The sequence below is a fragment of the Mytilus californianus genome, unplaced genomic scaffold (genome assembly GCF_021869535.1).
Source record: "Mytilus californianus isolate M0D057914Y unplaced genomic scaffold, xbMytCali1.0.p SCAF_3, whole genome shotgun sequence".
NCBI lineage: Eukaryota > Metazoa > Mollusca > Bivalvia > Mytilida > Mytilidae > Mytilus > Mytilus californianus.
The window spans coordinates 81,220,226-81,230,094 of NW_026262679.1; the positions used below are offsets into that span (position 1 = coordinate 81,220,226).

The 9,869-nt window shown below is 33.0% G+C and overlaps 1 long non-coding RNA gene across 1 annotated transcript; it reads left to right on the forward strand.

The window, feature by feature from the left end:
- The first annotated feature begins 439 nt into the window (after window positions 1–439).
- On the forward strand, window positions 440–4,357 carry LOC127735180 (uncharacterized). Its single transcript, XR_007998179.1, has 3 exons — window positions 440–535; window positions 3,251–3,329; window positions 3,808–4,357. It is a non-coding gene; the product is annotated as an uncharacterized LOC127735180 (long non-coding RNA).
- Window positions 4,358–9,869: the final 5,512 nt, after the last annotated feature.

Sequence of the window (9,869 nt, forward strand, 5' to 3'; positions counted from 1 at the left end):
AGTATTTTCGAGAGCTTTGATAACAGATACTCTCATGATAAATCTGATGAGTTCCGAGTAAGGTCATGTGACCTTTGCCATTGGTGTTTGTTGGTAATTGTCATATTTAAACGATTTTCCAGATATATGTAGATGTCATGGTTTCCAAAGGTAAAATATAATCACATATATTTAATTCTTCCAGTTATTTGCAAATGCAAAATGTCATTAGTAAATAAAATTGAAGCTGCGACGCCGGAAAAAAGTCCGTACTTAGAAAGGAAAACTCCCGAGACAAATTATTTTTTATTTACATTTTTTACAATTTAGTTTGGTTGGAGTAAGGATTTAGTTAGATATGTACAGCTATGGTTGTATCATAATACTGTTAGAATACTAACACCAATAAGATTCATAGATTCCCCCCCCCTTTTTTTGCATCAGTAAGGGGAAACAACTCCTTACTGTAATGCAAACGCCATGTTTATGCGGGGAAGATCAAGTTTTGTGTTTACAAAAAGGTTGATTTAGCGGATCGTACATATCAGAATGACACGTAAGTCTGCCACATAATATTTCATAACATGGTATTTTGATCTATCTAAATGACAATAATAATCGCACTTTAAAAACTCTTTAAACCAGACGGCCAAAAAGTTGTGCTATTGAAAAATATCGAAAAGATAAACTATTCGATTATTTGACATAATATCCATTACAAATGATTGATAAAGTTATAATACTCGATATTGAATGACAAAAATAAAATCAATCAACAAAGAGGGTGGTAAAGGGTTATTTTCGTGCAACGTGATCGCCGTTTTTTATTTCACGTTCAACGTGTTTTTACTTTTTTATTTGACGTTCAGTCGTGCAAGACAGGTGCCTCGTTCAACGTGTTCTGCTTATTTAATTTTACGTGCATCGTGATTTTCAAATGCTTATTTTGCGTGCTCGGTATTTTTCAAATAAAATTCAAACACTTGGCAGGGATCGTCAAGAAAAAAATGGATTCAATTTTGTTTTTTGATAAAGCGGAATGGCCTTTGATGTTGTTCCTTATCGATTTTGGAGCTTCCAAGATATATGTACTGGTTTGGCCTAACACATTGCTCATTAAGTATTAAGTAACTACATCACACTGACATTTTATTGTCTCAACAAATTTGTAACGGGCCATACATATTTATTTTTGTCGTATTCTTTCGATTTGATTCAGTTTGCGATAAGTTCAAAATCGTTGTACCATATGCTACTTTAGTAATCTGGTATGAATATGTTGATTGATTGCTGTATTGCCATATATGTCTCTAGTTCATGATTGTAATGTTAGAAAACATTAAAAAAAATAAAAGGACTAATGAGACCTGCATGGTATGAATTACTAGGGAACGCTGTAGGATTAGGGATATATTACAATCAACTTGTGCTTCTGTTCGTCAATCCAACAAATATTTCGGTTACATTTTTCTAAGAAACAACTTTACATAAAGACTTCATATTAAGTTCAAATCTCAGTGATATGTTTTTAACTTGTGAACACTTTTCGGATCTCCTAGATACATGCTTCCTCATTGCCGATTCTTTGAATTTTTTTGTAAAATGAAAAGAATGACTTTAAATAGGATCGACATCTGAACAGTGATGAGCTTTAACGTGTTTCCACTTTCCATCATCTGTCAGTTCAAACTTCCTATTTCTGATACTTTTAACCACAAGTCGTGGTAGCTGGTGGCATGGGTAACATGACAACGTGTTTATTCTTGTTAATAAAGACAATGAAATAGATCAGGAATACACTTTCGTGTCTGCGGGAAATTTGCATTTTAAAAGTTAAGAAGATCGTTATATACTTTTTTAAAAGCCGTAAACCATTTATATTATAAATGTGTATACTCAATCGGGAATATCAAGTAAAACAGAGAGTTTATATATACAAAAAGACAGTGACTCAGTCACAAAAGGATCACATCAAAGTCTTTATTTTTCGTGCAACGTTCATGACAGAAATTATTTCACGTTCAACGTGAAATTATGTTTTATTTCAAGTTTTTTCTGTGCAAGCACCCCCCCCCCCCCCCCCTTTACCACCCTCAACAAAATAACGAGTTTGCAGTTGCATGTTGACATTGTTGTTCTATTGATATGCTAATCAAACACCACCTCACAAATTGTTTACCACACAGTCATGAGAGTCCTAGAAATAGTTCCTGCTATAAGTTTTGGCAGAATGTAAGTGAATAACATCCTAGATTTTATTATATAATTTACATTGCTTGATATACAATGATATAGTCATGTATACATGGTATATTTTTTACAAAAATGTACCATGTTGTGCTCTCAGTCATTGTTTAATTGTCACTGTCAGGTCAATATAAATCTTTGTATTGCACATGGTAAGCATTTTTGCTCCTTTCATAAAGGCAACCTAATTTAAAGTGATTAACTTTTAAGTATTTACTCAGATTTTTTTTAATCCATGATGATGACCATAAAAAACAAAAGACTGGACAGCTTTGTTTGAAATAACATTTCTGATTATATGACAAGTTTGTCTCAAAGTCTTTAAAGTAAAGTATAGTAAATTAATCTTTATTTAAAGTTGGGTTGCATATATAAATATTAATAGCAAGGAACATGAGCTCTTAATTAGAGCTCTTTAAGAATTATGTATCCTTTTGTTGTTTCAATGCTAAACATGTAAATTTTAAATAAAATCTAGCCTTTCCATTGTAATCTAATATTTGACCATTCTATGCTTGATAGATAGAGGAATATTGCATGCAGTGCTAGCAATGATTTCCTTAGGACAAGTTTATAAATCAAAATATTGGTTAGAACAAATATAAATATGGACCAATTCAAGTACACCTTCTAGGGTGCACTCGACTTTAGTGACACAGCACAAGGTTTTTTTTGGAATTTAAAGGTTGTTTAGGACTTTTTGTAAACAATAAATGCTAGCACATCATAGAAAAACAAGTGAGTAATCTATGTTTAAAATTTTATAACAAAAATCTCTTTTTAAAGGTCTTTGGATTTTCTACAAAAATCTTGGTTTATTTGCCACAAAATCCCCTTTTTCTATTAAATGCAATGAAACAATAAATAATAATGCTTTGCACGAAGTTTCCCCTAGGTATATGTACAAAACGGCCCATCTCTATTATTCATTATTTTTGCTGTTTTGATACCATTGCAGTTTGAAAATTTCATAATTCACATGGCTACAGAAGGGGTCATAAACCTTAAATTTTGGTTGTTGCAGATGCTGTTCTGATTGTAGAGTTATGTGAAATGGAAAGAAAGAGATACATGTACATACAGAGACTTTTTAATATTAAGGTGTAAGTACGTATATGAAATAATTATTAGAAATGAGGTATCAGCTTATCAGTGAATGTACAAACATTTATTAGAGTGCTATATTTCAGTTAAAAAAACATTTTTTTGGTCATTTGTGTATATAAGCAGGGCAAATGGACTTGTTTGTTAATAGTTCATTACTCATCTTACATACTTCTAGAAAATATAATTTTATTGGACTGTTTTCCTCTGTTGTATACACAATTGATATTAAAATGAATCAGCAGTAACAATAAGACAATTTTATTTTCAGGGGTGGATTTAGGAGGGTGGCAGCGGGCCGTCCCCCCCTTTTGTGGGAAAAATTTGGTTGATTATATAGGGAATCACTGAAGCATGACTGGAGTGGGCCCCCTCTTATGAACATTTCTGGATCCGCCACTGATCTTTATATACATGTGTAATTACATGCCAATTTTGTTAATTCTTGATTGATATTATATGACTTCTCTTTTTCAGGTAAAAATGAGCTACCAGAAAAGATGTTGAAAATTTTACAACTATTTTAACAAGAGTATAAAAAAATAGAAAAAAAAGAACAATACCAGGTCTGGACCTTTGTGGCTGCATGCAATTAATTCTAAAATACCAGGAAACAAGATGTAGCTGCACAGCAGACATGGCAGATCTTAAAATTGCTAATAGACATCAACTCAACATTTTCAAGCTGCATATCAAAAATGAAAGCATTCCTTTTCATAGAATCCAAGAAATCTTTTAACCAAGTCAAGTGGTTATTAGACCTGCTATCATGAAAATATTAACATATATATTACAGTCACATGTAATATCCCAAATATAAGAACTATTTGGTATGTCTGACTATCTTTCTTCCCATGTCATGTTACATGTATGCTCAGAATATTTTAATGTCACAAGGATATGAAATGGATAAATGATATATTGTCAATCATTTAAATAAAACAGACAGGCTCACATAAAAATTAACTGTCTATGTGAAAGTTCAAGTTGACTGAAATTGTCTATAATAAATACCATATATCCAAAAGTACAGAATTGTCTTTCTCAGAAATTTTTTATGTTTAATAGAATGATACTTGTAGCTTCTATTTTCTTGGATCTGTATGATTATCAATATAAAATTGGGAGATGTAGTATGATCGCCAATAAGACTTCTTTCCACCATGCAGAGACCAAAGTAAATGCTAGAAAATACAGGTCACAGTTATGTATGGACTTGTGTAGCAATCTATGGAAGACACAAAGATTACAAAGTGTAAAATAATTCCAACAAGATAACCAACTATCAAGGCTTCCTCTTAAACCAGACAACTCACTGAAACTGAACATATAGCAATATTCACAATAGGTATTATTATAGAATATTCCTTCATGGTTTGATTTCATTTCAGTTCCTGTGTTCAGAGACATATATATTGTACCAATATGTCTATGAAGTCTTGGAAATTAGAACAAAAGAAAAAGTTCTTGTTTGGTTTAAATATGAACGTTTGACCGCCTTTGATGACAATTAGTCCATGGTGTGTCTCCAATCGGAACCAAAATAAAATACTTATGGGGAACTTCAAACGCAAACACTGATATCTGACAGGTTTGATTGTATTGGTTCACTGGCTCTTTGAAGCTAAGACCAATCTGATACCGTTTAGCTCTTGCAACCATATTGGTCTTTTTGTTAGGTAATACAGTGAAAACGTATTGTTACGGTATTTTCTAAATTACATTTCAGGGTGATTATCCTTTATGTGTTACACAATATAAAAATATAAATCTGATTTTCATTATATGGTTTCATGAAATGTTTAAGAAAGAGGTGCATGCCAACAAACACCTGGTTGTTATGAACATTCTTGATGGTTTTTGTTTTGCCTCTAAGAATTCATTAATGTGAGACATGTTTGTGCGCTTTATAGCGTGGTGTCGCTGTTTGAACAAGTCTATGTTTAGGTTACTTAAGAAAACCTTATTTCAACTTGATCATATTTGGCATGCTGTTGTATAAGCATGCATATATTAGCAAATCTCATATCCATGGATTTTGCTTAGTTTAAAAATTGAAGTTTCTGATTAATTTAATTTCAGGGCAAACATATTCATGATTCCTCCCATAGAGATCATTTTCCATTTCCCCTCGGTCATTGTCCATTGAACTTGAAACTATTGCCTAGTTTACATGTTAAAGTTAGATTGGTTCAGTTGAATTGAAGTGAAGTTCAGAACCACTATTAAACTGTAGCTAGGTCAATGACATGTGTAATGCAGTTGTATAAGCAGTAGCATATCATTCCCAGTGAGATTATATGCCCCCTTCATCTAAGTCATGCTTATGAGAATCTGGTGATAAAATCAGTGATCAGTGGCGTAGCTAGGCCATTTGTAAGTGTACGCCCGATACTCGGCGAGGTGTCTGAGGGACCAAAGCGGGTCCAGGGCAGAGAACCTCTTAGTAGGGGGTTGATGGGGTGAAGCCCCAGATACTCGCGTTATCGAGAAAGAGATACCATTTCTGTCATTAAAAACTCATCCATAGCTAAATATTTAGAGTCTAGTTTATTTTTTTTTAAGTTTAATTTATTCATTGTGTTGATTTTGAATCCAATGATCATTTGTCTTAGAGAAAAATGTCCAAACCAGTTACTTAAAATATGTGTAAAAGGAGATGTGGGATCTACAAATAGCCAAATCAAGATAATAAAAAAAGCAAGTCTCCATTTCAATGTTGTTCTTTTAATTATTTCGACTTCATCTAAATTTTCACCCATTTTTATGCGCAAATTATGTTAATAGACACATGAAATAAATAATTTTCATAGATTTTCAGGTGAAATATAAAATTCGTAAAGAGTTCCGTGGAACCCTGTGTCTCGCCTGGGATTACTTCTGTCAGTGTGACTATAAAAAGTTATCTATTGATAAGTGAAATACATGATTTAAGAAAAGAAAAACTTTATCTTTAAGATAAGCTTATTTCCAAGGTTCATAACAATCTATGAAGGTTTACAAATTCATCATATAAAAACAGACCGTCTGTTAATTATAAAAAAAAAATAAGTCAGTAAAATACTGAAAAATAAAAAAATAAAAAAAATAATTTCAAAATTATCTCTTTTAAAATCTTTAAAAAGCTTCTGCCAAATGTTCATAAAATTCCATGAAAGTTTGACAAAGTAATTGATTTGTAACAAACTTTAACCTCAAAATGTATCTTCTTATTAACTACAAAACAACAAAGTCCTTTTATTAGTTAAATACGGAAAATAAAAAAATATATATTTTCATTATGCTCTGGATACTGACTTTTGATCATAAAAAGTTTGTGTCCAACTTAGGTAAAATTTCATGAAGGTTTGACAAAGTAATTGATTTCTGAAAAAACTTTAACCTTGTACGGCATCTAAATATTAACTGTAAACAAAAATTAATAGATATAAGAAGATGTGGTATGAGTGCCAATGAGACAACTCTCCAACCGAGTAAAAATTTATAAAAGTAAACCATTATAGGTCAAAGAACGGTCTTCAACACGGAGCCTTGGCTCACACCGAACAGCAAGCTATAAAGGGCCCCAAAAATTACTAGTGTAAAACCATTCAAACGGGAAAACCAACGGTCTAATCTATATAAAAAACGAGAAACGAGAAACACTTATGAACCACATCAACAAACGACAAGTCCATTTAGTCGACCGTGCAAGACCCTCATTGAAGTCAAGGTCGTTAAACACCCCCTAGTAGTTAAATATCGTTGACATAACACTAGTGGTTTCCCATAAACAAACTTATTACAAACTAATGCATGTAAACCAAGCAAAAGTTTCAAAGTCAATAGACCATGACTGAGGGGGCGGGACCAAACAATCGCCATGGAAATGAGATGTGTCAATGATAATACAACTGCATACTAAATATTATTTGCCTACCACTAGTGGTTCCTCATAAAGTGACCTAATTACAAACTTATATATTGTTGACGCCGCCGCCGACAACGACGCAGGAAACAACATACCTATGTCTCACTTTTTGACTCCGTCAAGGCGAGACAAAAATCAAAAGAAATATTCATAAAATTTTGCTCTGAATACTGTCTTAAATTTGGTCATAAAAAGCTTCCGTCTAACTTCCGTAAAATTCCATGAATGTTTGACAAAGTTATTGATAAAACCAAACATAACTTTAACAACAGACTGAACCTAAATGTTGACGACACCGATGGAATCTAGGAACGCTAAGCCACGGTCTCGTTTTCCCGACATTAATGTCGCAGGCTCGTCAAAAATGCAAATCACATATCGAATGAATTACTTTAAACAATAGGAAACTGAGTAGAATTCACAGTAGATTCAGACTTTGACGGAAAATGAACGAATATGTAATGTGAAACTATTTCATTAAAAAGTAAATTTCGTGAATTTTAAAATTTATTATTGAAGAAAGAATATGAAGGCTCGTGTGGTTTAAGCTTTTTTTTATTTGTTTAGATTAATTATTTTTTTCTCCTAAATTCATGTGTACGCCCGGGCGTTTTGACGTAAACGTAGCTACGCGCCTGGTGATAGTTAATTGATATGCACGCTTGTATTGACTATTGGCATTTTCTGCATCAGCAATGGATTTAGAGGGTCAAGGGACCCACACCCTTATGTACGGGTTTCATGTATGGTACAGCATAGACTTGGATCGAACCCCCTCAGGCCTCTTTTTTTAAATTCTGGATCCGCACCTTAGCATATCTCATTTCCATGGAGATTAGTTAGCCTTGCGCCTCTGGTCATGGACATTGAATGACTTGGAATATTTTTTCTTGGTTAAAATGTGTAAAAGTATTTGCAATTATTTTAACCTTTCCACTTTATCATTTTAATTGCTTACAACGAGACGTATATCCCTATGTCAACAGTTAATTAAATAATAGAACCTGGGAATAGTTTATTAACTATTAACACACCCGTGACTGAACCAAATTACTTCAACCTTATTGTTATCCTTGATTTTGAGTATTTGTATGGTCATCTGTTAAAGTCATGCCGAACAAAAGGTGCGCAATTTTCTCTGCTTTCAAAAGTTTTTATATGAACCCGTCCTGGTTTCTTACTATTGGAATTTTATCATGAGTATTTGGGCGAATGTCAGAGTGGACCGAGAAAACATCGCTTATTACCCCGGAGAACCTCATGTTTAGCATTAAAGATATGCTTTACAACCTTGGTAGTGTACTTGCTCACAACATGTTATGCCCCCAGCAGAAACATATTACATGAAAAAGTAGTTAGCGGGTTGTTTTGAAGGTTTGGACTCTGTTCTTGGAACACAAAAGTAAATAAGAAATGACAGGAAATAGTGGGGAATCCCGTTTTACAAACTATGTACATACATGCAGTCTGTGTTTGAAATTCAGACTTAGTGTTTTAAGTGTTAATAGTGCTCCTTACATGCATTATCCTGATGAGATTTCAAAATTTAAATTCACGCTAAGAAAACATACAAACAATTAGACTGTCCATTTCCCCAAATAAAAAAAAAACTAAACCCAATGAAACCCACTTTCAAAATGACTGGATCCGCGCCTGGAATATATCACAGGTTGTGGTCAAAGGATGGAGCAAGCTGGTTTATTAAATAAATGCAAGGAGTCTGTGTTTTTGTTATAGATGTATTTCTATTTGTATCCATCTGATGAGTTAAGCCTTTTTCAACTGATTTTTATGGTTTGTTCTTATGTTGCACTATTCCTCCATAGCACAGGTTAGGGGAGGGTTGGCGCCTGCTAACATGTTTAACCCCGCCACATTCTATATATGTGCCTGTCCCAAGTCAGGAGCCTGTAATTCAGTGGTTGTCGTTAGTTGCTGTGTTACATATTTGATTTTCGTTCATTATTTTGTACATAAATTAGACCGCTTGTTTTCTCGTTTTATTTGTTTTACATTTGTCATTTCCGGGCCTTTTATAAGGCTTTGTTCATTTTTGAAGGCCGTATTGTGACCTATAGTTGTTAATTTCTGTGTCATTTGGTCTCTTATAGAGTTGTCTCATTGGCAATCATTCCACATTTTTTTTTCTATAAACTCTTTAATAGATTTTATTGATAAGATGAAAAGAAAAGAAAAAGACACAATAATATTTTTTTTATATGCATATTATATGATTTCACATTGACAAATACAGTGGTCCTAAAAAATATAGAAAACTGGATTCAATTATTCTGTTTTCCATGCATACTAATTAACAAGCCGCTTTTGTTATAAGCTGGGACTATTAAGTTAGTATAATAGTCCCAGTTATAAGTAGCTAAATTATGCATCCATATATTAATAGAACAAATGTCTATAAAAGATGAAGACGGAAAAAAAAAGAAGTAATCATCACTGACTCAGAGTAACTGAACAACGAACAGTTCGAATACAACGACCCGGTAAGGGAGCATTGCAGGTCGAATTCAAATTACCTGTCACCAATTCGTTAATAATTTACAAAAAATATGTGCACAACGGAAACAAAAAAATGTAAGGTCTTCTTGTTTTTAAATGTTGCCACTTTATA